This window comes from Cynocephalus volans, chromosome 11, assembly GCF_027409185.1.
Source record: "Cynocephalus volans isolate mCynVol1 chromosome 11, mCynVol1.pri, whole genome shotgun sequence".
In the NCBI taxonomy this organism is placed as follows: Eukaryota; Metazoa; Chordata; class Mammalia; order Dermoptera; family Cynocephalidae; genus Cynocephalus; species Cynocephalus volans.
Genome location: NC_084470.1, coordinates 103,688,926 through 103,714,774, shown reverse-complemented (window position 1 = coordinate 103,714,774; position 25,849 = coordinate 103,688,926). Strand labels below are relative to the sequence as shown.

The 25,849-nt window shown below is 38.6% G+C and overlaps 1 pseudogene; it reads left to right on the top strand.

The window, feature by feature from the left end:
• Positions 1 to 1,739: 1,739 nt before the first annotated feature.
• LOC134390203 (transport and Golgi organization protein 1 homolog) lies at positions 1,740 to 22,173 on the top strand (annotated as a pseudogene).
• Positions 22,174 to 25,849: the final 3,676 nt, after the last annotated feature.

Below are 25,849 nucleotides of genomic sequence, written 5' to 3'. Positions count from 1 at the left end.
CTTCGTTTCTGAAATTACAGACTCATGAGAGATGCTGCTTTTATTCCCTGTACACATCTTCCTACTTGACAAGGACATTTTCAGTGTTGCTTTGCCTCACAAAGGGTGATGGAGATACAAAAAGGATAACTCAAAGCCCATCTCTTCTGAGCAGTGAGACACCCCAAAGGGGTTCATTTCCTGGAAACCTCAAGAGAGAGGCATTCCTCCTTTGGGAAATTAACCCTGAACTGGGGTTGTGCCTTGGTATTTATTCTCGAAGCCAGAAAGTTACATAAAAGGAACATAGGTGGAGTAATGGTTAAGTATAGTTTAACAATAGAAGCTGGTAACATAGGTGTAACAACAAAGTGACATTCCATAATGCAATTTGCAAAAGGTTAAGTTGATCCACCAACAAAAGCTTGGTCTTAGCAAATACTGTGTTTTCCTACAGCAGTTTCCTCAATATTTTTACATAACAAACGCCTGCTGACCCTCCCATCCTGCTGTTGAGTTTCTGACTCTACAAGTGAAGAAAACTATTTTATCACTTCCATATGGTTATCTAGATATGCCAATACCACATATTAAAAAGTCTGTTCTTTGAGCGGCCCCATGGCTCATTTGGGACAGTGCGGCACTGGACGCACCGAGGCTATGGGTTCAGATCTTATACCGGGATGGCTGGTCCACTTGCTAGCTGAGCGTGGTGCAGAAAAAACCGTGCGAAGGGTCACAATCCTCTTACCAGTCAAAAAAAGAAAAAGCCTATTTTTCTTCAGCTGATTTTTACTGTATCACAGATGTCCACTGCAGCGGGGTCTGTTTCTTGATTTCTGTCCCAACCCGTGGTTGGTCTGTGTCCTTGGGCTGGTACCCTACTGACTAATGACAGGACCTGCCCTGCACTCTCACTGTGCCCTTCATTGCTCTTCTCCTTAGGATTTCCCTGCTTCATGCTCATTCTTCTGAATTAACTTTATATTCACCTTGAAGACATCTCTTCAAAGATCTACAAATACTTTTTTTCTTTCTGCAGTGTAAATGTCCCCAGTTTTGTCAACTTTTGGAGTGATTTCCAGGCCATTCATTCTCCCTGTCTTTTTCCATGAGTCAAGTAACCTTAAAATGTGGGACCCAGAACTGGACCCACTAGCATAGGGGTGATGATGGCATGACTGTGGCAGGATAGGCTTTTTAAAGGGGTGTCACCAGAATGGGAGGCCGCGTGAGCAGCTGGAGCTTGGCCAGAGTTAGGAGAGGATGGAGGGCACGGGGAAGCTCCTTTTCTGTATGGACGGGAGGGTAGCCAGGGGTCTCGGCACTTTGTGACATAGGGGCCAGCTCTGAGCAGCTGGAGAGGCCTACCTTCTCCCTGTACCCCGGCCCCAGCCCATGGTCCTCTCCCGGTAGCGCACTGGCCGCCTCACTCCGGCCCCTTGCGTGGCCCATTCTCTCAGCTGCTACAGCAGGAGACCCCATTCATCGCTTCCCCCGGTTGGTTGCTTCCGCTTGGCTGCCGCGCTCACCCCCGCGCCGCTCGGTGGTTGGTGCTTTCCACGCAGGTCCCGCCCTCGCGGTGTTCACAGTGTTCACTATCGTCACCATGGTAACAGGGTTCTCAGTGTTCCACAGCCGAAGAGCCGGCCGAGGAATAGACTTAGTTCAGTCTCCTCTGTGAGCCGGTCTTCATTAGAAGAGACGAGTCGTGTGCTGTTCCGCAGCGAAGCGTCTCACCCGCTGCCTTTTAATACGCAATGGAGGCAGTCCCTGCCATTGTGCCTCCAGTTGCCATGTCGGACAGGGCGCTTTGGGGACCCCTGTCAGTGCTGTACACAGCCCTCACAGCCAAGCTGCTGGAGGTGACCATCTCCGTTCCCATGGAGGGACCCCAATTTTTGCAGGCGGGTGGATGAGTACTGAACGGAGTGGGTGCCCTGACCGACCTGGACAAGGAAATGGAGCGTGTCAGGCCTGGGGCGTGCAGGATATTGCTGTGCTGTTTAGGGAGGCTACTGGGAGTGTATTTGAAGTTTCATCCCTTGCTCATTTCTTACTGAACAGTTCGAAGTGACAGACACTGTGTTGTGTTTAAAGCCACTATCCAAACACTGAGAGCCAGTGGGTCTTTTCCCAGTAACTGCTGGCACTGTTGGGGGATGGGGTCAGTATGGCAGTTAACTCAGGTACTTGTACAGGGCAGCAAAAACTGTGTGGAGCAGGCAGGTGTTTAATGGACTATCTCCCAGGAAACATTTGAAATTAAGGTGCCGAGTTTTATAGAAGACAGTTAAATTCAGGATTGATCTAGACCAGTTACCAGGAGCTATCTGACTTAGCATGTGTCCTTCTTTATGTAAGAGTAGAATAAAATTAAAGTTTAAATTTTGAGAGGAATAACACATCCATTACCATCATATTGGTTTTATTTGCAGCCATGAAATTTGATTACTTTTACTGGATTTAAATTTTTTGTCTTATGTGAGGGGTTTTTCTTTTTGTTTTTTTAAGTAATAAAATCCACTTAAGCAAGAGAAAAGTGTGATCCAGAGGGACTCTAGCCATGTGTTGGACAAAATGATGTGGCAGGGTCTCTGCTAACTGGAAATATATGCTCAACTTAAAGACATTTAGACTTGTAATACTTAAAAACACTACTAGTCAAAACAAGAAATGAGATGGCCAACATCCTGTCTTTCTTGAAGCAGTAAGAGCTATTGAAGCTTTTTGAGGGGGTTGTTATCTGGTGGAGTTTGGCATAGAATTTCTATGGCTGACTCTTTGTGAGTGCATTATTGCAAATTTCTTTAAGGCTTCCCATTATTTCTAATATGTCTATTTCAGTTTGTTGCTACATTGCCTGATGACGTTCAGCCTGGGCCAGATTTCTATGGACTGCCATGGGAACCTGTACTTGTAACAGCCTTCTTGGGAATTGTTTCATTTGGTGTATTCTTCTGGAGAACTGTCCTTGTTGTGAGTAAATTAATTTATACTTTAACTCATAAATGCAAGGGATGTTTTATAATCACTGACCCTTTTATTTGCTTCTTTTTCAGTAACATAAATGCTAATTAATGTTTATAGTTCAAGATAACCTTCTAAAATAGTGTAATCTTTCTGTTTTAGACTTAAGTGAACAAGATAACATGTATAAATTCAAGTGCAAAGTTCAATTTATGAATCCCTTATATCAAAACCTAAAGATTAAGCATGAGGAGGGTGCACATATGCACTGTTAGTAGAATTGGGAATTGATACAGCCACTCTGAAAAGTCGTTTAGTGATATGTATAAGAAGCCTTACAAATGGTCATACCCTTTTATATAGTATAATATCATGTCTAATTATCTATCCTAAAGAAATTACCAATCATGCATTAAAGATCAAATACAAGGGTATTCATTGGAACAGTACTTATTAGAGTGAAAACTTGTCACAACTTAAATGATCCCTATGGTAGGGGAATTGTTATATAATTGTATATCCATATAATGGGATATAAGGTGGCTTTACATATTTCAAAGACATTGGGGAACCGAAAGTGCTCACAATTTAATATAAAGTGGAAAAAAGCAGAAACCAAGACTTCAAAGTATAGGTAAACTGTGCATTATATAAAACACATATGTACACTCGCACCCACCCAGAAAAAATAATGCAAGGAAATAAAATAGAATGATAAAAATTCTTATATCTATGAGATGAAGTAATTTTTCAGCTTTTTCCCCTTACATATACAAGTGTTTGCCAGATTTTCTGATTAGATCATGTGCTCAGAAAATATCTTATTTGGAAATACAGGTTATATAATTTTCAGACACTATTAAACTTTTCTATCCTTTTTTTCTGTACAGAATTTGACTTTCAGACATATATATGTATGTATATGTGTGTATACTCCTACATATTTTTATTGTACTGTAGGTCATTCTGCTTCACACTTTTTTCACAAAATTGGGGGATTATTCTCTGTAAATGAACTGTGCAAATGAAAAGCTTTCATTTGAAACTTAACAGTTAAAGTGGTCAAAAGAATTGAATGCAATTCTTTCTAAAACTGAGTACTGTATTGTTTTATGAATTTCTTAACTATATTACATTGGACATATTATTGTTAATAAGTTTCCTCTCCTTGCCCAATTGATTGTAAAATTACTCCAAAAAGAAGGATTTCTTTTGACTGGATTCTATAGCCTCATGAGGTTTTTCCTTAGATAAAAGGAAAAGGGGAGAATAAAAGTGTGAACAGAAGGGGAAAAGGTGAAAACATTTTATATTTCCTACATTTCTCTCTCCCATTCATAAAAACCCTAACACCTGTTTTGATTTGCACAAGGTTTTGTAGTCTCTTTGTCCTGTTGCTTCTCAGCCGTAGCATTTGCCTTTTCAAAGGCTGGTCCCTATGTGACTTTTAGTTTGGGTGAAAGGGAGCAAAGGAAGCTTACTCTCTCATTAGCTAGGCTGTGACAGTAAAGAAATAGTCATTTCTTTCCAAGTTGGAATTTTCTGAATGCATTTTCCTTGAACAGCATTCTTGTAAGTGGTGTTTAGATACTGTACTAATAATGAGATACCATGGATGATTTTGTGGACTGGTCTGAAAATCCCATCACCATTTATAACATTTGAAAGGAGAAACGTATTTGGAGTTCTAAAGAAATATAGTAGTATTTTTTTTAATTAGTTACTGCTTAGATTTTATTATCCTGTATATTTAGAGCGTCTTCAGGGGGTGATTTTGTTGTTGCCCGTTTAGAAAGATGTTAGCAGTTATTTCTCTTGTCTCATCTGCATTTTCCTCTAGCAGTCTTCCCTTCCCTTTCAGATATATGATCACTGTTTATAGTGGCTTGGGAAAATTAAATGATCTAACTCATGAGATTTTTTTTTTTTGTCTAAATGCCCTGTTTATTTGGCAGACAATGTTCAGAAATGTACAGACACAATTTATAGGCTGAGAAATCTCTGTGGAGTTGTTACTTCACAACTACACTTCACAAAAGCAGTAATGACAGCTTCTCGGCACATTAACCAGTCATTTTTTGTTTGAAGTGAACACAGAGAGAATGGATTATAAGGCCTATTGCTCTAACTCAGCATCAACTTCTTTTGCTCTAATCTTTAAGAACAAGTGGAGCCTTCACTTGATCAGCCACCTCCTTGCTGCTCAGCACCTCAACAATGGCAAGAATAAACTCAAATCAGGTCCCAGGACCTCGGCTTGTAAGAATCAGGCCGTCCTTTTCCACACAATTCTGAATGGCTGTAATGACTTCCATTCATCATTTTGTTTTTAGCAAGTGGGTATGTTGTAACTTTGCTTTCAAAACCTATTTGATGAGCCAACAGAGCAGTAGGACCTGCACAGATGGCAGCTATGAGGCCCTTCCTCTTTTCTTGTTCCTTCAGTGTCTCTTTCACAGCAGCAGACTCAGATAAATTCTGTGCACCCAGACTACCTAGTGGAGAACCACCACATTATATGGTCCTTGTTTTTTTTTGCACCTTCAAGACTGGCATCAGGACAAATGACAACATCATGGCTACACTGTACGGGGTCTTTTCCAGCCAGACCTGCAATGGTGACCTTAATCCCAACGTGTCTCATGACATCTACAGGGATGACTGTCTCCATTTCCTCTGCTCCCTTAGCCAGGATGACCAGAGCTCTTTTTGAAGTTCCAGAAATATTTTTAGGTCATATTTTTTAAAGACCCAAACCTGATTGAAAGGGACCACACGCCCAGAAGTATTTCTAAATTCAGCCAATATCCAACTTTGAATAAGATTTCAAAGATGTTTTCTGGTGAATGAAATAGGCATATCTTAGTACAAGGATTATACTTTTAATTTTGTTTCCTCAGACTCTTTTTGAACAGTCATTGTTTCTAGACCTCATCTTGGCTATTTTGGGTTATTAAATAAATGATTTTAGGTAAATAAGCATTAGTATGTTATGAAATATTAGCCATATCTGTTGTTAAAATGATGTTCATTTTGTTAGATTGGTACTCATTTCATAGATATATAAAAATATCTTTAGCTGCAAGGTATATTTAGCTTAGTGCTTTTGTCTATCGAGACTATTTATGAAGTATCGCCACCAATTAAATTTGAAATTCTTTCTAACCTTTTCTTTTTTTTAATCCTATGAATTGATTAGGCTGAGTCAAACCATTATTAAACTCTCACTTGGTTGTGATTTTTCACCGTTATATTACGAACTATATAATTTTATTAATAAAATGTTTAACATCAAATTTAATTATATTTCTCTCTCTTCCAGGTAAAGAGTAGAGTTTATCAAGGTAAAATTTTAGAATTATTTTATCTATGGAAGTGTTTCCTCTGTATTGGTGTTTGTCATGAGTTTTATATAAGCTAGAAGTAGATATAATGACTTCTTATGTCTGATTGACTTACTAGCTCCCGAAAGTTTTAGTTTTCCTGAGTTGCTAGGTTGGATGATGGAGTAGATGGTGGTGATACCAATGGAGAGGAGATGAGGATGAGTTAATTGTGGGACTAGAGAGAAGATGATTAGTTTAATTTGGGGCAGCCTGACTTTAAATGTTGATGCAATGCAGATTTATTACAGGTGAACAACGTTCCTGTGCTAATGATTTAATCAATACATGAAACATTTATTCAACTAGATAATTTGAGGAATAGAAATATCAATCAATATATTTGCATTTTCATTCTGTTTCTTTTTGTAAATAACATGTATTTGAAGGGATCCCATTTTCTGAGAAGAAATGTGCTTCATGCAGAAAGGAACATCAAGCTATAACGTTTTACTATATTTCCCATTTTTGAAATATATTTAAACTAGAATCTCATTTAAATAGCCATTCTATTATAAGAATATTTTTCTTAAATTTTAATAATATTTTTATATCCTTATTGCTGTTAACTACAGATTGCTCTTTAAGTCATAAAACTTTTGAAAAGAAGTAATTTTTCCTCATAGTGCCAAATAACATGTCTTTGCTGCTAATACATTGGGTAACAATTTTATTTAGTGACGTATTGATTTTTGCCCCCTTTTTAGTCACTGAACAGCAAATTTCTGACAAGGTGAAAAACATCACAAGAGAAAATAGAGAACTTGTTCAAAAGTTGTCAGAGTATGAACAGAAGGTATAATGATTTTTTAAGTTTTGTTCCCCATTGTTCCCGCTTGAATTATTTCTGCCTGTTTTACAGTTACTATAAATTTAGTTATTATAGTATTGTTAAATCATATTTTCTTATTATTTGCTACCAACCATTCAGATCTTAAGCAGTCATCATATGTGTAAAGCACTGCTTCATTCTGGAAGGGGTCACTTATTTGGAATTAAGTTTTGGTAGAACTATAATTTATATTTTTGAATTCTGAATGCTTTATTTTATATAGATCAAGGAATCGAAGAAACATATTCAAGAAACCAAGAAACAAAATATGATTCTTCGTAACGAAGCGATTAAATATAAGGTAAAATTCCCTTCTTGGGATTACATTCTGAAAACAGAAGTAAAAGTAATGAGTAATTATTACCAATCTTAATATCTTTTTTTGTAGGATAAAATCAAGACACTTGAAAAAACTAGGAAAATTCTGGATGACACAGCTAAAAGTCTTCGTGTTATGTTAGAACATGAGAGAGAACATACCGTCAGGAATCAGGACTTGGTAAGAGTTTTGCTGCTAAGTGTCACTGTAGTGTAACACTTTTAAATATTTTGTATACTGCATGAGCTGAACACGATATTTTCCATGCTGTTATCTAAAGTAAGAGTGGGAGTCAGAGAAGTTGAACCTACTTCTGTCCATTTTTGAGGAATTTTAAGGACTAATATAATTTAAAGTGGTTTTATGGAATTATTTTTGTCCTCAGCTCTGTGTAATTTTCATATTACTTGGTTCTGTCCTCTGAAGCATGTAGAGCAACCAAGAAACTGTAACTGTGATAACCATAACAGTCCTTACATTTGGTTCTGTAAGTTCTTTTTCAATAAAATTTTTACTTTAGTTTTAGAATTACATGAAAGTTGCAAAGACAGTAGAGAGGCTTCCTCTATGTCATACACCCAGTTGAGCTTGACCACCTAGCAAAGGTAGTCTTGCCAAGTTTTTCTGTTATGAAATTACTCTTTTTCCACCTTTTATATACTGGACTCTTTGGAAGGAAGTTACCCACAGTCCAAGAGGGGAGAGTTATGCCCCACCTCCTTGAAGAGCCAGTATCTTCATAAATTGTTTGGAATTTCTTCTATATGTGAAATTTATCTTATCTCCCTCAAATCCTGCCATTTTTAATTCAGGCAACAGAATTTTTAAAGTGTTCTTGGGTTTGTTTCTTTGTTTGTTTGTTTTCTCTGCCATTAGAAAAAAATTACTGATTTGAATTGGTTTACTTGAAAGTTTGTTCATTTTCTTTGCTTTCACCTTTCTGTCTGGTCATCTAGTACATTATCTCTTAACCAGGAAGGTTGTGGATGTCATGAAATATTTGTGCACTCAATTATGGTTCCTCTTTAAGTTCTTGATTTTTCCCCTATGCCAAAATTGGTTCACATGCTTTTACATGAAACATACAGGATGGCAGGGGGATATGTTTTGTTATTGTTTCTTCTTTTTGGCACATATTCTGATGTGTCTACCAAAATTCTAATATATGTTTTGTGTTCTGTTTCCACATGGCAGATATTAGAAAACAGGAAATCTATAGAGAAGTTAAACAATGTTATCTCCATGAACGCTTCAGAATTTGCAGAGGTAAAGCTGACTACAATTCCTACGGAATAGTTATACTATGTTTTAGTTTTGTTGAGGAGCAAAAATGTGATGTGTGCTAAAATATACAGAAAATGAAAACTACATTATTTCTGGTTGGGAAATTGTAACGTGCTTGTCCTTTCGAATTAATTCACTGATAGGAATGTTTTCACATTAGGTTCAAATTGCTCTTAAAGAAGATAAGCTTAGTGAAGAGAAGATGAAGTCTGAATGCCACCGGGTTCAAGAAGAAAATGCTAGGCTTAAGAAGAAGAAAGAGCAGGTAAAAAAAAAAATAATGGATGTCTAAGGTCATGTAATCTAGACAACCAAATACCATTACCTCATGAATATTTTTTCTCAGATTGGTTTTTAAGGTAATGAAATGAGCATGCAGAATTCTGTACCTGGATATGCAAAGTTAAAACTCTGCTTCCAGAACTGAGTGCATGTCTACATTCTTATCTGTTCCAGAGCTCCTGTTCTTCTGTACAATTTATGATCAGAGTGTTTAGACTTTGTCTTATCAAACATTAACCAACTACTAACTTGAGTAACTTCAAAGGTTTAATAGATTGGCTTTTTAGACCAAAGAAGTAGGTATTTTTTAACCCTTCTTCGAGTAATTAACTGCTTCATTGGCCAAGGGAAGGTTACATAATCAAGAGTCTGGACTTGGGAGACGATAGGACATGCTCTTCCATTCCTACTGGAAGTGAGTTATTTGAATTGGCCCCAATTTTCTGAAGGATACAGTGAACTGGATCAACTTCCTTGACAGATCTGGTGTTCATGCTATAGCTCTGAATGTTAAGACCACTCTCCACTTTCCTTTAGCAAGGGTTTTAACCCATAATCACAGGTCAGGGAGGGGCTTAGTTTCTTACTTCCCAGTCTCATTCACATAGTTCTCATGTCTTCAGTGCAAAAGCCCTAACCTGTGGGAATTCACATGTTTGACCTTTCAGTTGCAGCAGGAAATCAGAGACTGGAGTAAATCACATGATGAACTCAGTGAGCAAATCCAATCCTTTAAGAAGTCTCAGAAAGATTTACAAGTAGCTCTTACTCACAAAGATGATAATATTAATGTAAGTTCATTCTCATGAATACATGCTTAATTCTCATGAATTCTCATGAAATTTGCTGGATTAAAATTGAGAGGCTCTTACGGATCCCCTTTTGCTTCTTTTCTAGGCTTTGACTAATTGCATTACACAGTTGAATCAGTTAGAGTATGAGTCTGAATCTGAGAGTCAAAATAAAGGAGGAAAGGAGTCAGATGAATTAGCAAATGGAGAGGTGGGAGGTAAGATCAGTCTCAGGAAGTTGGACCCCTTGTTGCCTTCCTGTCTTTAATTTAGTACACTGATGCTGCTTCTCCGCTGGCAGAATTTCCTCTTAAGCTTTACAGTCATAGAAAGATATCATTCGATTTCTATATATGTCTGTCTGCATTGGGCAGAGGTGGTCTGCTGGGTTGTGATATAGCAATTGGAATGCAAAGAACACTGAACTTTTTTTCCCAGCCCATTGAGAACTAGTTGACATACATTAGAACGGTACGGGTCATGTTTTATACCTCTAAGTATTGAACACATGCAATAGGAGAAACCTGTTTCTCAGCTTCACAGAGATGACATATTGTTTTAATACTCGTCTCTGTAGCTGTGCGGTTTTAAGCCTTACAACCAGTTTTAAGAGTACTGAGGTGGTTGGAGCTATAAACTAACTTAGGCTGTGACAGTGGAGGCTATAGGGTAGCAGTGTTTGCTGATGAAGAAAATGTTTCTAAACACAGTTTCCCAAGTTGGCTATTGCTTGCATTAGTGGTTGTTTTAAACCACACCTGATAACAGATTCTGGGGGAGAACAGAGGAGTGACTCTTTCTAAAATAAGACACTTACCCAAGCAGAGATCTGAGAGAGAAGACAGAGCTTCGTCTCAGATATTTCTTCTTGCTCAAAAACAGCATGGATAACATTTTTATTGTACATACTAGGAATTTACTTTTTAAATTATATTTCTAATTCTCTTAAAAGTCAATTAGTCTCCTTAGTTCTGTTGGTTAATTTGCTTTTTTCTTTTAGTATTTGAACACGATAATTTTGTAGTTTTGAGGAAGTCAAGAAAATATATACTTAAAAAAGCAAGGGAAGAAAAAGCAATTAAAACCTTCTGTTTTATAGGTAACCAAAATGGGAAAATGAAAACTCGAATTAAGCAGATGATGGGCATCTCTCAGGTATAATCCTTTTTATAGAGTCCCATAAGTGCTTGTGAATACTAACGATGACTCACTTTTAAGAATACTTCTCTCTTCTGCACTTTTTAGACACAAACTACAATATCAGTAGTTGAAGAAGATCTAAAACTCTTACAATTTAAGCTAAGAGCCTCCATGTCCACAAAATGGAACCTGCAAGGTAGGTTGCTTCTTCAAAAGAAAGCACCACATATTGGAAAGATACAAAATATCATTGGGAAGATGAGGAATGGCTTATTGCTTTGCCCTTCTCATTCCTGTCGGCACCACCTTCTCAACCACGTTCTGAAGTCCTTGTGCACACACATAGAGCTCAACTGTTTTATCCTTTACAGATGGAATAAAGCAATTAGAAAAGGACTGCAGTTCACTGCAGTCTGCCAAAGCTGGACTGGAGGATGAATGTAAAACGCTGAGGCAGAAAGTGGAGATTTTGAGTGAAATATACCAGCAGAATGAGATGGCTCTGCAAAAGTAAGATTTTCATTGTTAGTTGTTAACACAATTGTCATGACTAAATACGTATACTAATGTAGATAATTTTATCTTAAAGATTATTTAAGGTTTTTTCCATCTTTGATGGGTATGTGTTGTCTTTACTTCTTTGCATTTTTTTCCCCAGAACTTGCATTTTTCTTTCTGTTCTGACCAGCCATCAGGAATTGTTGCCTGTAATTCATGTGAGGGGAGTGGTTTACTGGTAGCAGCGGCTGCTGCTGCACACGTGCTTCTTTTCTGCAGATGCACACCCTGTCTGTAGTCCACCACTTACTCCATTGGCCTTTCTTTGTGGTCATTTATGTAATTCGGATTAGTCTTACATTTGTTTTACTAGTGCTTGATATAGTCTTTTCAAATTCCAGGTGATTTTTACGACATGTTTTTTAGTAGAACAAGAACTTCAAAAGGAATATATAGTTACTGAAAGTATAGGACTTAATAAAATCAAATATTCAGACTAATCATGATGTAATTATGGTAAGGATGTTAGGAGTTTTGAATACAGAAATATCTGTTTGGTGTGTATATTTAGGTATTAATCTTTTGAAATATACATCTCAAATTTGGAGCTAAGTATCTCTCAAAAGATGTATTTTTGTAGTCAATTTTGAGGTTTTTCTCCACAAAAGTATTTGAATTCCTAAAAATAGCTTGTCTGTGGCATTGCTATTTGTGTTTACTCTTACACTTTACTCAGTCTGGGAGAAGGCCTGTATTGCTGAATAAAGGTAACTTCTTAAAAAGTGCTTGTACTGCCTGATGCCATTAAACACTGAAAGCACACCGTTAACTTTCTCTAATTCTGCGCTCATCAAGCAACCAATTTAGATTTCCGAATTTTGTTCAGGCGAGATCTAACCACTGGGCCCACTTGAGAGAAACATTCCTCTTTTTATTACCTTTTCTAAGAATAAGCATGTCTCTGCCCTAATAGTAGGGTGAATCATGTAAGTGACAGTTTTTCTTCAGGACTCGGGCACTGTGGCTCTATTTTATTCAGCTCCTCCAGCCTCCTTTCAGTCACCATGTCTGGTCTGTATTCTACTGTCCTCTCCCAAAGCCACTATGTTAGTTCAGGCACATGTCATCTTTTCTGCCAGTCCCCTAACTAATCACCTGTCTTCAGTCTCCCTTTCTTATGCAACTTCCTCCACACTCTGATCAATTTTCTTGAAGCTCCAAGAGTGAATATTCTAAAATACAAGTGGGTCCATTTCATTATGTGCCTAAACTCTGTCAAGGATACCCCATTCTCTTCAGTATCCATGTTGGACTCCTCAGCAGGTATAGAGGTTGCTCCCCTTACATGGCCCCGAGCTGCCTCTCCAGGTCCATTTCCTGTAGCTCCTTCGGATGCTTCCTGACCTACAGCCACACACAGTACAGTCCCTTCATACCACTCCATGCCTCCTTGTCATCATGTGTGTGGTTTTCTCCGTAGCAAAACTGTCCTCTAACACTATTTCCACCTGCCAATCTCCTGCTTACTCAAATGTTTATGCTCCTTAAAATCTTTTCTGGAGGGAGTGGTGGCATAAATAGCCATAGACACTGGGTGAGTACTCATTTTTTTCTTATAATGTAACTGCTAAATATGTGTTTAAGTTTAAATCTACATATTGGTATTTGCTTTCCGTTTGTTGGTTTGTACTGTGTTTCTTTTCTTCTTCCTCTTGAATTGTTTGAACATTTTAAATTATTCTCTTCCCTTGTTTAAGCTTGGTAGTTAGTTACAGGTCATCTTGCTCATCTTGTAATGACATTTTGGTCAATGATGCACCACATATATGATGGTAGGCCCACAGATTATAGATGTGTAGTAGGCTATAGCATTTAGGTTTGTGTACGTACACAGTCTGGTGTTTACACAGTGATGAAATCACTTAGCAATGCATTTATCAGAATGTATCCCCATTAACTGACACGTGACCATAGCTTAAAAGACCACAAAATTATATCCCAGACTTATCAAAAAGTCTGACATAAATTAATAGATTTACCTCTTTCTGGGCTTTATTTCCTTCCCGACTTAGGTGCTTTTGTGCTAGTGTATATTAATATTCTGTATACCTCAAACTCCACAAGACTTTTTATTGTCTTTCACAGTGCTGTCCTGCAGTGTTCATTCAATTTACACACATATTTATTGTCCCTGTAGTTCTTTATTCACCTACATCTTTGGTCTTACATTTGGGATCACTTTCATTCTACTGGAACATCCTTTAGTAACAGATTCGATGAGTTTACCTTTGTATCAGATGTCTTTATTTTGATTCCATTTTTAAATATCTTTCTGCTGCCTCTAGAATTTTTCAGTTATTGAATTTCAGCACTTTAAAGATAACCAATTGCTTATTTTCTGGTTTTAAAGTTTCCCTGAGGAATCTGTTATCATTCTTATTTCCCCTCTTTCAAATGTTTCACCCCTGTCCTAGCACCTTCAGTCATATTTCTTTTTGGTTTTCAGCAGTTTTATGGGGAGGTGCCCAAGAGTGGGGTTTTCATTTTTCCCCTTTCTCTGTCTCTCTTTTCCATTTATGCTGCTTGGATGATGAACACCTCTTGAATTTGGAGGTTTTTTTTTTTTTTCTGTATTAATTTTGCCTCAGTTTGTCTTCTCCTGAGATACCAATTAAACATGTCAGGCTTTGTAAAAATTATTTCCTCTATCTCCTGCATTCTCAATTTGCTTCTTTCTGGATGTTTTCTTTAGACCTGTCTTCCAATGTACTAAAATATCACTTCAGTTATGAAACCTGCTGCTAAAGTCAGTCATTGAGTTCTTAATTTCAATTACTATTATTCATTTTATAATTTCTAATCCACTGCTGAAATTCTTGATCTTCATTTTCACTTCCTTGAATATGTAAGGCACAATAATTTAAAAAATCTGTGTAAAACTAATTCCATTATGAGAAGCCATTGAGTCCATTTCTCTTGTATTTTAGATTTTGATCACATTGTCTTGTCTTGTGGAGTGCCTGCTCAGTTTAGATTGAGTGACAATTATGATAATGATAAAGGAAATTTGAGGCCTAGGAGGGTGTGATCTTCCCACCGGAAATATTTGAGGTTATTTCTAGCAAGTCATCATCAAATAATCCAGTCAGCAGTTAAGGTCATTCAGAAATGTCATAGTTTCTTCAAAGGACAGTGTATTACCAGTTTAATATTCCACATATCCAGCACTTTCTACTCTCAGCTCAAAGCCCAGGGCTTTTAATAGAGTTCCTCCATCTCCAGCAGCCCAGAACTCCACCTCTTTTTTATTTGAACCAGAGACCTGTTGGAAGCTTTGTTCAGCCTCCTTATCTCTCTGCACTGTCTTCAATGTGTGGATGAACCTAGGGGAAGAGTGGCTTAAAATGCCAGTCTTACTTGTAATTGTGAGATTCTTTTTCCTACAGGATCTTGGCCATACACATGTATCTTTCATGCCTTATCAGCTCTCTGATGCCTTCAAGCACATTCTTTCTATTTTTGTCAAGATTTTCTCATTGTTCTCAGACTAACTCATCCACTATTGGAAGCAAAATTCTCTCTGGTCTTTCTTCAAGTCTCAGTTTTTTCACATTTCTTACTAAACCAGAGTTAGGGAGGGATTGTTCAGTTCTTATATATATCTTTTACATATTAAACTGTGAGCTCCTTTTTTTTAATGTGGGTATAGTACTTCACCCATACTTTTATCTAAGCACCTTACAAGGTGACTGCTGTATTATAGCCACACGTAAAATATTTCCTAAAGTACTGAATGAGCAGTTATAAAAAAATACGTAAACCTTTTTCTTTGGTGTTAGGAAACTTTTTTTACTATAGCTCTTCTAATTTTGCTTCTGATTCATAGAAAGTTAAGTTTCAATTTAAGTATCATGAATCAGAACTATGGGTAAAGAAGTACAAGGGTTACTATAAAAGGGCATTTTTAAATCATTAAATGTTGCTCCCTTTACAATCTATGTTATACTAGATTGAAATCATGAACTTGAAGGTTATTAGGTTGAAACCAGTTTCTAGTAGATATCACCCTGACCATTTGGATTTTTTTTCTGTTCAATAAACATTGCCAATACTCAGATTGGCCTCTTTCCTTAATCATGATTCCATCGAAGTAGGTAGTAGGAGTTCCACACCTGACATGTGAAAATGTTCTCCCGTTAATTGCACAGTTACATGACATGTTCCAAGGGCTCTTTCGCTGACTACCTTTATCATGTCTTGGTTTCAGAAACAGTTCATCCATAACAAAATAAGAAAAGTAACTAGTGGTCTTTCCATGGTAGAAGTAAGAGAAGTAATTCTCCCTTGCTTATCCCAAATAAGCTTAGCTATGCTCGGTTGATTCAGCTGGGTCTCCACACTGAAGTAACGTGAGCTTTCTTCATGTCCAGCACAAGAGATTGCCCACTGTGTTTTTACATCTGTTTCGTTCATTACTGAGCAGAGAATTATGAGTTAGAAAATGCAGGTGATTCTCAAACAGGCCATAGTTTGATTTTTATCCCTAAATGGCAGGTTTGAATTCCTTCTTAGACTCTGTATGTCTGTGTATTTTTGGGAGTAGGATGGGAAGTGACATTTGATTAGAGATTTCAGCTAGACTGCTGGGAAGAAAGAGAAACACTTTCACTTGACAACCCATTTTATCTTAGGAAATTGAGTGAAGAAGAGTATGAGCGGAAAGAAAGAGAGCAGCAGCTGTCAACTGCAGATGAGAAGGTGGTTTTGGCCGCAGAGGAAGTAAAAACTTACAAGTGAGTTCAGCTTCTAAAGGTGGTGTCAATGGCTAATGAAACTAGTGTTAGTTTTTTTATAACCATCTTTACATTGTGTAGAAGAAAATAATTGAACAGAAGCATAAATATCAGTGGGCATGAATACCTTCAGATCTCACAAGAGAAAAAGTAAATTTTATACCCAGTGCTGGCAAGACTGTATGTAAGGGAACTTGGTTAATGCAAACAGTTTGGGAGAGAGGGGAGTATATATTGCAGTGATTCTTTAAGAGACCAATTTGTTATAGGATGTATCAAAAGCCATTAAAGTTACTGTGCCATTTGATAGATGCAGTAGTCATAATTTTCGGACGTTTTCTGATAATGAGGGTAAAAAAGCTTTACCAAGGAAGATATTAAAAGGATTATTTGGGAACATATTGAAGAACATATAAGGAAACTATAATTTATCAACTCATAATCTCCATCGACTCAGAATTTCTAGCCATTAAATAATAAGGAAATTATGTAGCATTAGCTTTCAACATTCTTGTACTCTATTTATATAACCATGTAAATATGTTTTTATATGTATGGATGAATTCTTTTAGGGTACAGTTGTTAAGAGTATTGGGAATGTGGCCAGGTTGTTTGAATTTTTATCCAGTTGTGCTTTAACTGGTAAAAACAAGTGTAATTCTTAGGCGCAGAATTGAAGAAATGGAGGAAGAATTGCAGAAATCAGAGCGCTCATTTAAAGATCAGGTAATAATTATACTGCCCTACAGTTGCAGAATTTTTTGGTATTGAGTACAGACTGTTCTAATGGCTATTATAATGAGTTCCAAAACATATTTTTTGATGTATCTTTTCAGATTGCTGCTCAGGAAAAAAAAGTGCATGCTAACTGGGTAAGCTTTTCTTTCTTTCCTTTACTTTGTGTGTAATCTACCACAACTGAATTTAAATATATTTTCTCCAACAGATAAGAATTCACAATGCAGAAAGGGCTTTAGCTGAAGAGAAAAGGGAAGCCGCTGACCTGAGATACAAGTCAGTGATTTTGATATCTCTATTTTCAATGCAGTTTAATTTTTTAAAGGCTGAACTATGTGGTCTCTAATAAGGAATTGATTTCTATTTCATATTTAAGTCCATGCTTTCTCTATATTCAAGATTATTGGAAATAACTCAGAAGGTGGCACTGCTGAAAGAAGAGCCTGTGACTGTAAAACCAATGCCAGGAAGACCAAACACACAAAACCCTCCACGGAGAGGTGGGAAACATTTCGTAAAACGCAGCATTCTGTTTTTTGGTGTAAAGCGTATATAAATTACTTTTTATTTTGTGTGTAATAGTTATGATGCCCTAGAAATAATTCCAAGAACTTACCGAAGAAAATTAAGGTCTTAAAGTGGTAACAAGACGCTGTCTTCTTCAGGTCCTTTGAGCCACAACGGCTCGTTTGGCCCATCCCCTGTGAGTGGTGGACAATGCTCCCCTCCACTGGCAGCACAGCCACCCGGGAGGCCTCTCTCCGATACTCTCAACCCAAGAGATATGCCTAGAAGAGAATTTGGTGAGCATTCACATGTGACCTTGAAATAAACTTTTCAAGAGTGCTCTTTCCCTCTTATTCAAGATTTCTAATGCAAATAACATTTTAGAATTTTGGGTCGATCCAGTAGACCCAAATGAAGCAAATTTCTTCATTTGTGTTGGTGGATAGTCTACTGAAGATCTACTTTAGAACAGAAAGCATTTATTTATTATTTCTGTGGAGGTCCTTTTCTTGTTTTTGGTTTCTTTTAACTTTTTACTGGGAAGTATCACCCTACATCTTTAAATTTGAGGTTCCTCTCCTGAATATTATAAAACTAGCCTTAAAACTTTATAGTTTATGCAGTATATATACTTCTATATATCACCACTATAATCTGAAATACTATAAGTTTGTTTTAAAAATCCTAAATATGTCTATAATGCTAGGTAAAATATTGAAGTCCGATCATATAGTGAAACAAATCAGCCTATAGAATTTATATCAAGCTTAAATGAATTACAGGACCAGTGCTACTAATGTGCAGGGTTTATTGCTGTTATTTCAATCCACAACAGTTCTTATTTTAATTCTTTAAGCCCGTGCATAAATTACAAGTGATTTCCCTTAATTGTATTGGGAGTCCCGTTTCTAATGCCGCTTTTTAGCTAGAGTTGAACCCAGGTCTGTCCACAATTGGTTTATTTCTTCTGAAAAAATACATTCAAGGGCTCAGTTATCTCTTTCTCAAGGGTCAGTGGACAGGCCTCTGTCTCATTCTCAATGGTCTTCTGAGGTGTCTGGGAAAACCTCTGCCTCTGGAAAGAGACCTAAGTGTGTTCAAAGAGTCTAAAGTCATGGTGGAAGGTGAGTGGAGGATTTTTTCACAGTGTACAAGTCAAAATCAGTCTAAATAAATACTCTGGCCTTTCACAGACCCAGGATCTGGTGCAGCTGCCATGATGAACAGCAACTCAAGAAGCTCTTCCCCTTCTAAGGTGATGGACGGGGACAAGGTAAATGCTGCAGCTGTTGTGAATTACAATTAGGTATTTCAGGAGCATTCAGCTTTTCCTACAGCACTCTCTCTTTGCCTCATCTCCTCTTTGAGTGTTCGATTGTTTTTTTTTTTTTTAAATCAAACTGTTCCCCAAGAGCCTGAAGGCCCTTCAGTTCCCAGCATTACTTCATTGGCTGAGCATCTAGGAGCAGTAAGTACATAGAGTTCGAGGACTGGACTGAGCTTGTACTTGGTGTATTTCTGGAAAGGATATGAGGAGTACTAGTGTACTTGGCTTTAAATTGCACTGCAGTACTGATCTCACTCTTGTCCTTGATTTGGGAATGTTGCTGAAATCTGACTAGTTGGTTGGCTGTTTTTTTCTCCTCTTGCCTGTTTTGGTTAGACAATTAACCTGTTCAGAGCATCTGCTATAATTGTAATTACTCTTAAAAATGTGAAAAGTCATCATTTCAACTATATTGTGTGATTCAGTGTTGAATGCTCTTAGGGAAAGTAAATTCATTTTAAGTTGCAAGACCCATAGTTCTTATATTTTCATTTGGAAGACTGCTATTTAAAAATTTCTCCACTTGTACACTAACCAAAGCCCACTATGTTTTGGGGTTTTTTTTTTAAAAGATGACCGGTAAGGGGATCTTAACACTTTACTTGTTGTTGTCAGCACCATGCTCTCCAAGTGAGCTAACCGGCCATCCCTACATAGGGATCCGAACCCATGGCCTTGGTGTTATCAGCACCACACTCTCCTAATTGAACCACAGGCTGGCCCTGGGAAAGCCTACTTTGAATGATCTGAAATTACAGATTGATAACAGAAGAACCTTTGCTGCAAGTGAAATAGTAGTGAAAATCTGTAATTACCTGTTGATTCCATTCCCAGCAATGGCTTTAAATTATGTTCACATAACTGTATTCTCTTGTTACTTCTGTTGCTGTTATAGCTGGTAAGTCTTCTGATCATACCTCATAGGGCTTCTCTATGTTGAAATCAAAGTAAGTTTAAATATTTAGAGTTTCCAAGCCAGTTTAACATAGGAAATGATTAGTCAGTATCTTATAATATATAGAATTTCTAATGAATGAAGGTAAATATTAGAGCTGTGCCTGCCTAATTGTATATATAACATTGTTTCTGTTGGAAGATACTTCTGAGTTCCAGGGCAGGACTCCAGGAACACATATCTCTTGAGAGATCTCTTTATTGAAGGGAAGCTTGGGTTAGACCCAAAAGCCCTTTGAGGTGGAAGACTTTAGAGAGAGTAGAGACCCCTTTGTTATAGATGAGAAGCAGAGGTGGAAAGAGCAAGGGCTTGGAGGCAAACCTGGTATTGAATTGTAGCTTGGCCTCTTCCATGCTGGGGGACCTTCAGCAAATTATCTAAAACTCTGTTCTCCCATAATGAAAATAAGATGTTCATACTTAGAGATTTAGAGATCTGAGAATTCAAGATATACAAAAGCCCTTCTGAAAGTACTCTGACTAGCAGCTATTAGGACATGTGTAGAGAATGGAATTTTTATTCCTTTTTATTCTCTGCATTCTTAATATGAAAATAAAGAGCTATTGTGGTGAATGGAGAGAGTGACTGCCTTAGAGGGACATCACAGTGTGTGTGGTGTGGCTTCTTCATTAATCAGGAGTCATCTCCACTGATAACCTTTGACAGTCCTCCAGGTTTTCCCTTCCATTCGCAGACACAAACAGTAATATGCTTACAGTGAGACCGTTCACTCCTGTGGCATCCCTATAACCTCTCTAAGCTGTCATTGAGAACAAACAGGGGAGGGACAGAATTTTGTTGCACTGATTCTGTTCTTTGGACAGGTGTCTGACATCTGCTTCTTTGGGTTTTACCTTTTACTGGTGTTGGTGCTTTTGTCTGTCAAACCGAAGTATTTTCAAAACTTGAATTGCTTCTATTCTGCAGGTTAATATGGCTCCTAAAGGCCCCCCACCTCCTTTTCCGGGGGTGCCACCCATGAGCTCCCTCGTTGGAGGCCCCATCCCACCACCCATTCGATATGGACCACCTCCTCTCCTCTGCGGGCCTTTCTGGCCTCGGCCATTTCCTCCACCATTCGGTATGATGATTTCAATAGTAGTAACTGACTTGTAAAGCATATTCATCTTTTCTCTCTGTTCCTCGCTAAAACAGTTGCTATTGCAGGGCTTTGCAATACAAGGATAAAGCTGACTGTGTAGATTTTAATTTTGGCTCAAGTTCTTAAGACACATGGAGTGCTACACAGTCTCCCTGTACTAAGATGGCAGTAACTATCTCTTCTAGACAAGAAAAGGAGCTCTTGATGGACAGATATATTATTTCTGCAGCTGTTTATTAAACACTCATGGCTATGTACCAGGCTCTGCAATGGATAGAAAGGTGGTTAAGACACATCCCTGAACTCAAGGTGTCCTGTTGGTCACAGAAACATAGATTCTACAACATAAAGCTTGTGATCACCCATAACAGAAGCATAAGAAATGGGTCACAGAACACAAAAGAAGGAAAGGTTAAAGCCTCACTCCTCACTTGGGAATAGATGAGGAGTTTTGAAAGAGAAGGTAGGATGTAATAGCTATCCAGTGAATGTTGCTGATTTTAATTGGATGAAGCTAGAATGTCTTCTCCAGGAGAGCAAGCACCTTGAATTTGATGGTGTACGTTAGTTCTATGCTGAGCTATTGCATGAATTTTTACAGTAGTACACAATGGGGTTTCATTTCTCTAAATTTCTTTGTTGCAGGGAAGACCTATTTCATAATCTGTCACTTTTGGTATGGCATTATGGTATGTCCAAGTACAAATTGAGCTCTTATGAGAAAAAGAAGGCAAGACTGTATAGTGGAAAGAATGCAGGTGTGGAGCTAGGTACAGCCATGTTTAAATCCTGCCCATGCTCTTTCGTGGCTGGCCGGCCAAAGGCATGTAACTTAAAAATGCTGAGTCTCATTTTGCCTCATCTATAAAACCGGGATGCCACCACTTGACGTTCTAGGGTTGTGAGAAATTAGAGAATATGTTAATGTACATGGAATCATCTTAACTTAGATATGTTCGTAGGTATCTTTACATGACTGAATGTTTGTTTTCCAGGTCCTGGTATGCGTCCACCACTAGACTGAAGAGAATATGCACCAGGCGTTCCACCTGGAAGATGGGACCTGCCTTTTGACCCTTGGGGATTTGGACCAGGACATACACCATTTAGACCTTTTGGCTCTCTTGGCCCGAGAGAGTACTTTATTCCTGGTAGCCGATTACCACCCCCAACCCATGGCCCCCAGGATTACCCACCACCCCCTGCTGCAAGAGACTTACTACCTTCAGTCTCGAGAGAGGAGCCTTTACCTGCCTCTCAAAGCAGCATTTAAGAACATGTATTTCCATTATCTTGTTTTTAGTATGCACCAGATAAATACATAACAATGGTGTTTATAAGACTGTTATGCTAAAAATGTTTAGTAAAAGATCAGTAAACTTTATCTCCCCTCTTGCTGAAGTTCTCTGTAGTAATAGTTAATAAAGATTTGTTTTATTAATATTTCCCAAGTGTCTGTTTCACTTGATTATCATGATACTTGTGACATTTGGGGAACATGTAAATCAAACTCTTCAGAACTAAAGATGGTGACTTGGCAGCACACTCCCTGTTGCTTACTGCTAAGGATTCAACCTATAAGTCACCTGTGAATTCCCTCTGGCAGGTCCAAAACACAACACAGGGATGGGGCCGAGCAACCTCACCAGCCACATGAATCATTCCTTCCCTGGGGTAGAGAGAATGAAGCGAAGCCAGGAGTACTACTTGGGTGGGAAAGTGGACTCCAGCCTCCTGGCCCCCACTGCCTGAGAGTAGTCATCACTCGAGGTTGACACAGGAGCCTCTCTAGACCCAAAATGAACTTGGAGTTATGTCTGTCAGTAGCATGGTAAGAGTTTGCTCTTGTGCCACTTGGTTAGAGACACATTAATCTTTTTCTTCCCTTACAGGAGACAGATTTTGTTTGTTTTGATGGCAAAAGAGACGATTTTGAGAATTATAATGTAGAAGAACTTTTAGGGTTTTTGGAATTATACAATTCTGCAACTGGAGTTTCTGAGAAAGCTATAGAAAAAACTTCTCTGCATGTGCATGTGGAAAACACTCCTGAAGTATCTAAGGAAAATGAACCTGAACCTAAACCAGAAGAACCTGACTCAGGGGAAAACAAGTGTGTTTCTAGAAAACACTAATGATCTCAAGGAATGGTTTATAGCTGAGGAGAAACATGCAAACAGTCAAATGGGAGATGCTAAGGGAGAGTAGTCTTTGTTTCAACTTCTTGAAGAAATGCTGCAAGATCAATTAAATTTAAACAAAGTGAAAACAACAAAACCAGCAATAGCTCTCAGATTTCCAGTGAACAGGAGAAGATTGATGTTTATAAACTTTTGCAAAAGGACATGACTCTGGAGTTGAAAACCACATTTGGCTCAACTGCTGATGCACTTGTATCTGACGATGAGACAAGCAGACTTTTTACTTGTTTAGAAGATAATTTTGATGAGGAATTGGATGCTGAGTATTACACATTTGAAAAAGAAGAGGAGAATAAAGAAAACTTTGACGAGCTACCATTACTAATCTTTACAAGTGAAGAAGATATGAAAACTCCAATGACGTCTGGAGTTGAGAAATATTCAACAGAGAAAGAGCAGAATTCAAATGGAGAGGATAAGGTTGAGATAACTTTGCCTCCTGCCATCAAAAAGGGTGATAAAACTATACTAACAACTTGGGGGATACTATATTCTCTATTGTCACGGGAGGTGAAGAGAAAACAGGTGTGATGGATTTAGAGTCCTTCTTCAGAGGAAGAAAAGGAAGGTGATGATTCATTCATCCCAAATATCAAACAGGAGACACCAAGATCAGCCATAGAGTATACTGACACTGAAAATGTAGAAGACTGTCTTTTGATTGTAGAAGTCCCTGAAAGAAATAATGGGAAGACCCAGAAGTGGACACAGAATTTTCACATTAGAGGCAAAAGGAGGGAAGTTCAAGAACCTGAGAGGGGCCTGGTACAAAGTGAGAGTGAATTACACGGTGAGAGGCAGGAGGAGATGGCTGTGCACAGCTCTACTCCAGACAGTAACCCTGACTCTTTATTAGCTGCTGAAAAGCATAAAGACACATTAAAATCCACCTCTGGTGACAGAGAAAATGACCAGAAAGGAGCAGCTATTCATGTCTCAGAAGGCACACTCCACGGAGAAAAGCCTGGGGAGCAGATTTTGGAAGATGGCTCAGAGAGTGGATCTGTACATAACGCTGCAGGGAATCAAATGAGTGAAGGAAAGATTAAATGGGAATCCTTGGACATTGTGCCACTTTTGGGAGATAGTCCACATAATGCATCCAGAGACAGTGTGGCAGAAGTGAATGTTTTGGTAAGTGAACCAGAACAACACATGCCTTCAATGGAGCATTAACATGAGGAATTTAAAGAGCAAGTATTTCATAAAACTTAAAATCAGCCTAGATTCTCCTCTTCAAATAAAATCGGTTTGCCGAGAGAACAAAAAGCAGAGGCTCCCTCTCCGGGAAGAAGTCTTTCCGAGCAACGAGGAAGAGCTGTGGCCGCTGCAGGCAGCGAGCGAGTGAGTGAGAAGACGAGGCCCGCTGCGGCAGAGGTCAGCGAGGACTCCTCCGGCACGCGGGAGGCAGACCAGACTGACAGCACACGAGGGCCAGGTTCCCATGCGGAAAATCCAGAAGCAGCAGAGGATGACTATCCCCCTGAAGAGCTACTGGAAAATGAAAATGCTGTCACTGCAAAACAGTCTAGAGAGAAGAGCCCTGGGACTCAAGACAGGCAGGCAGACATAAATGTGCAAGTCACCGAAAGAGCAATTTTAGGAACCATTAATCCTGAGCTGGAAACTGAAGAAAACAAACAAGAAACCAGTATGATTTGGGTTACTAAAAGAAAAAGGTGAACCCATGGCCGAAGGAGTAGACACAATAGGCAGGGACCCAGGCGGTATGGTGGTGGGAAAAGAAGAGAGCCCTCTGGTAGATAAGAAAGCACAGAATCCATCTGACATAACTGATTTCCCGAACAAGGAGAAAACTAGGACTCCAGAGCAAGGCAAAGCATTTCAGAATAGAGATGATCTGAAGAAAGACAACCCACAGGAACCCCTCGGGGTTGCAGAGAATCCTGGGGGAGAACTCTTAAAAGAGGACCACGAGGATATAGAGAAATTCATGGACACAGAATACCAGGGGTCTGTTTCTGAAGAACTTGAAGATGACCTGTCCCACTGGACTCCACATACACCTGTAGATGTACACATACATCAGCACAGTGACCATAGGGAGGACTTGCGTATAATAAGCAGCTTCTTTAAAAGAAGAGCAGTGCTTGCAGTGGTTCCAGAAGTACTTCGATGTCCGTGAGCTGGAAGCCATACTACAAGAAATGTCATTAAAGCTGAAGTCAGCACAGTGGGAGAGCCTGCCCGACAATGTAGAAAAAGTCCTAGATAAAATCTTCCGTGCTTCTGAGTCGCAAATTCTGAACGTAGCAGAGAACATGCTCGATACATGTGTGTCCAAGAACAGTGATGTGGGAATGAAGGGAGATAATATATTTGAAGAGGCTGCGGTGCTAGATGACATTCAAGACCTGATCTATTTTGTCAGGTACCAGCACTCTACAGTGGACGAGACTGCCCCACTGGTAATGGCACCACCCCTAGAGGAGGGCTGGTGCAGACCCATGGAAGGTAAAGTACCTGCCTGTGGCCTCGTAGAGCAGGCCTGGAGAAGAAGGTGGGGAAAGGGGTCGCTGAAGTGCCTCATACCTTCTCCATAAAGCTCTGTTCACATATCCAGGGTGCGTGAAGGACAGAGACAACACAAGGGACCACATGTTCCTTCCTGCCATCTTTTGTTTAGGCTGGAGTATGGAGAAGAATTTCTTACTTTTCCTGGACAGTTGAGACTGATTAACATTTCAATATGAAACTTTATAGAAAGCTAAAGAGAAAGACATAAAT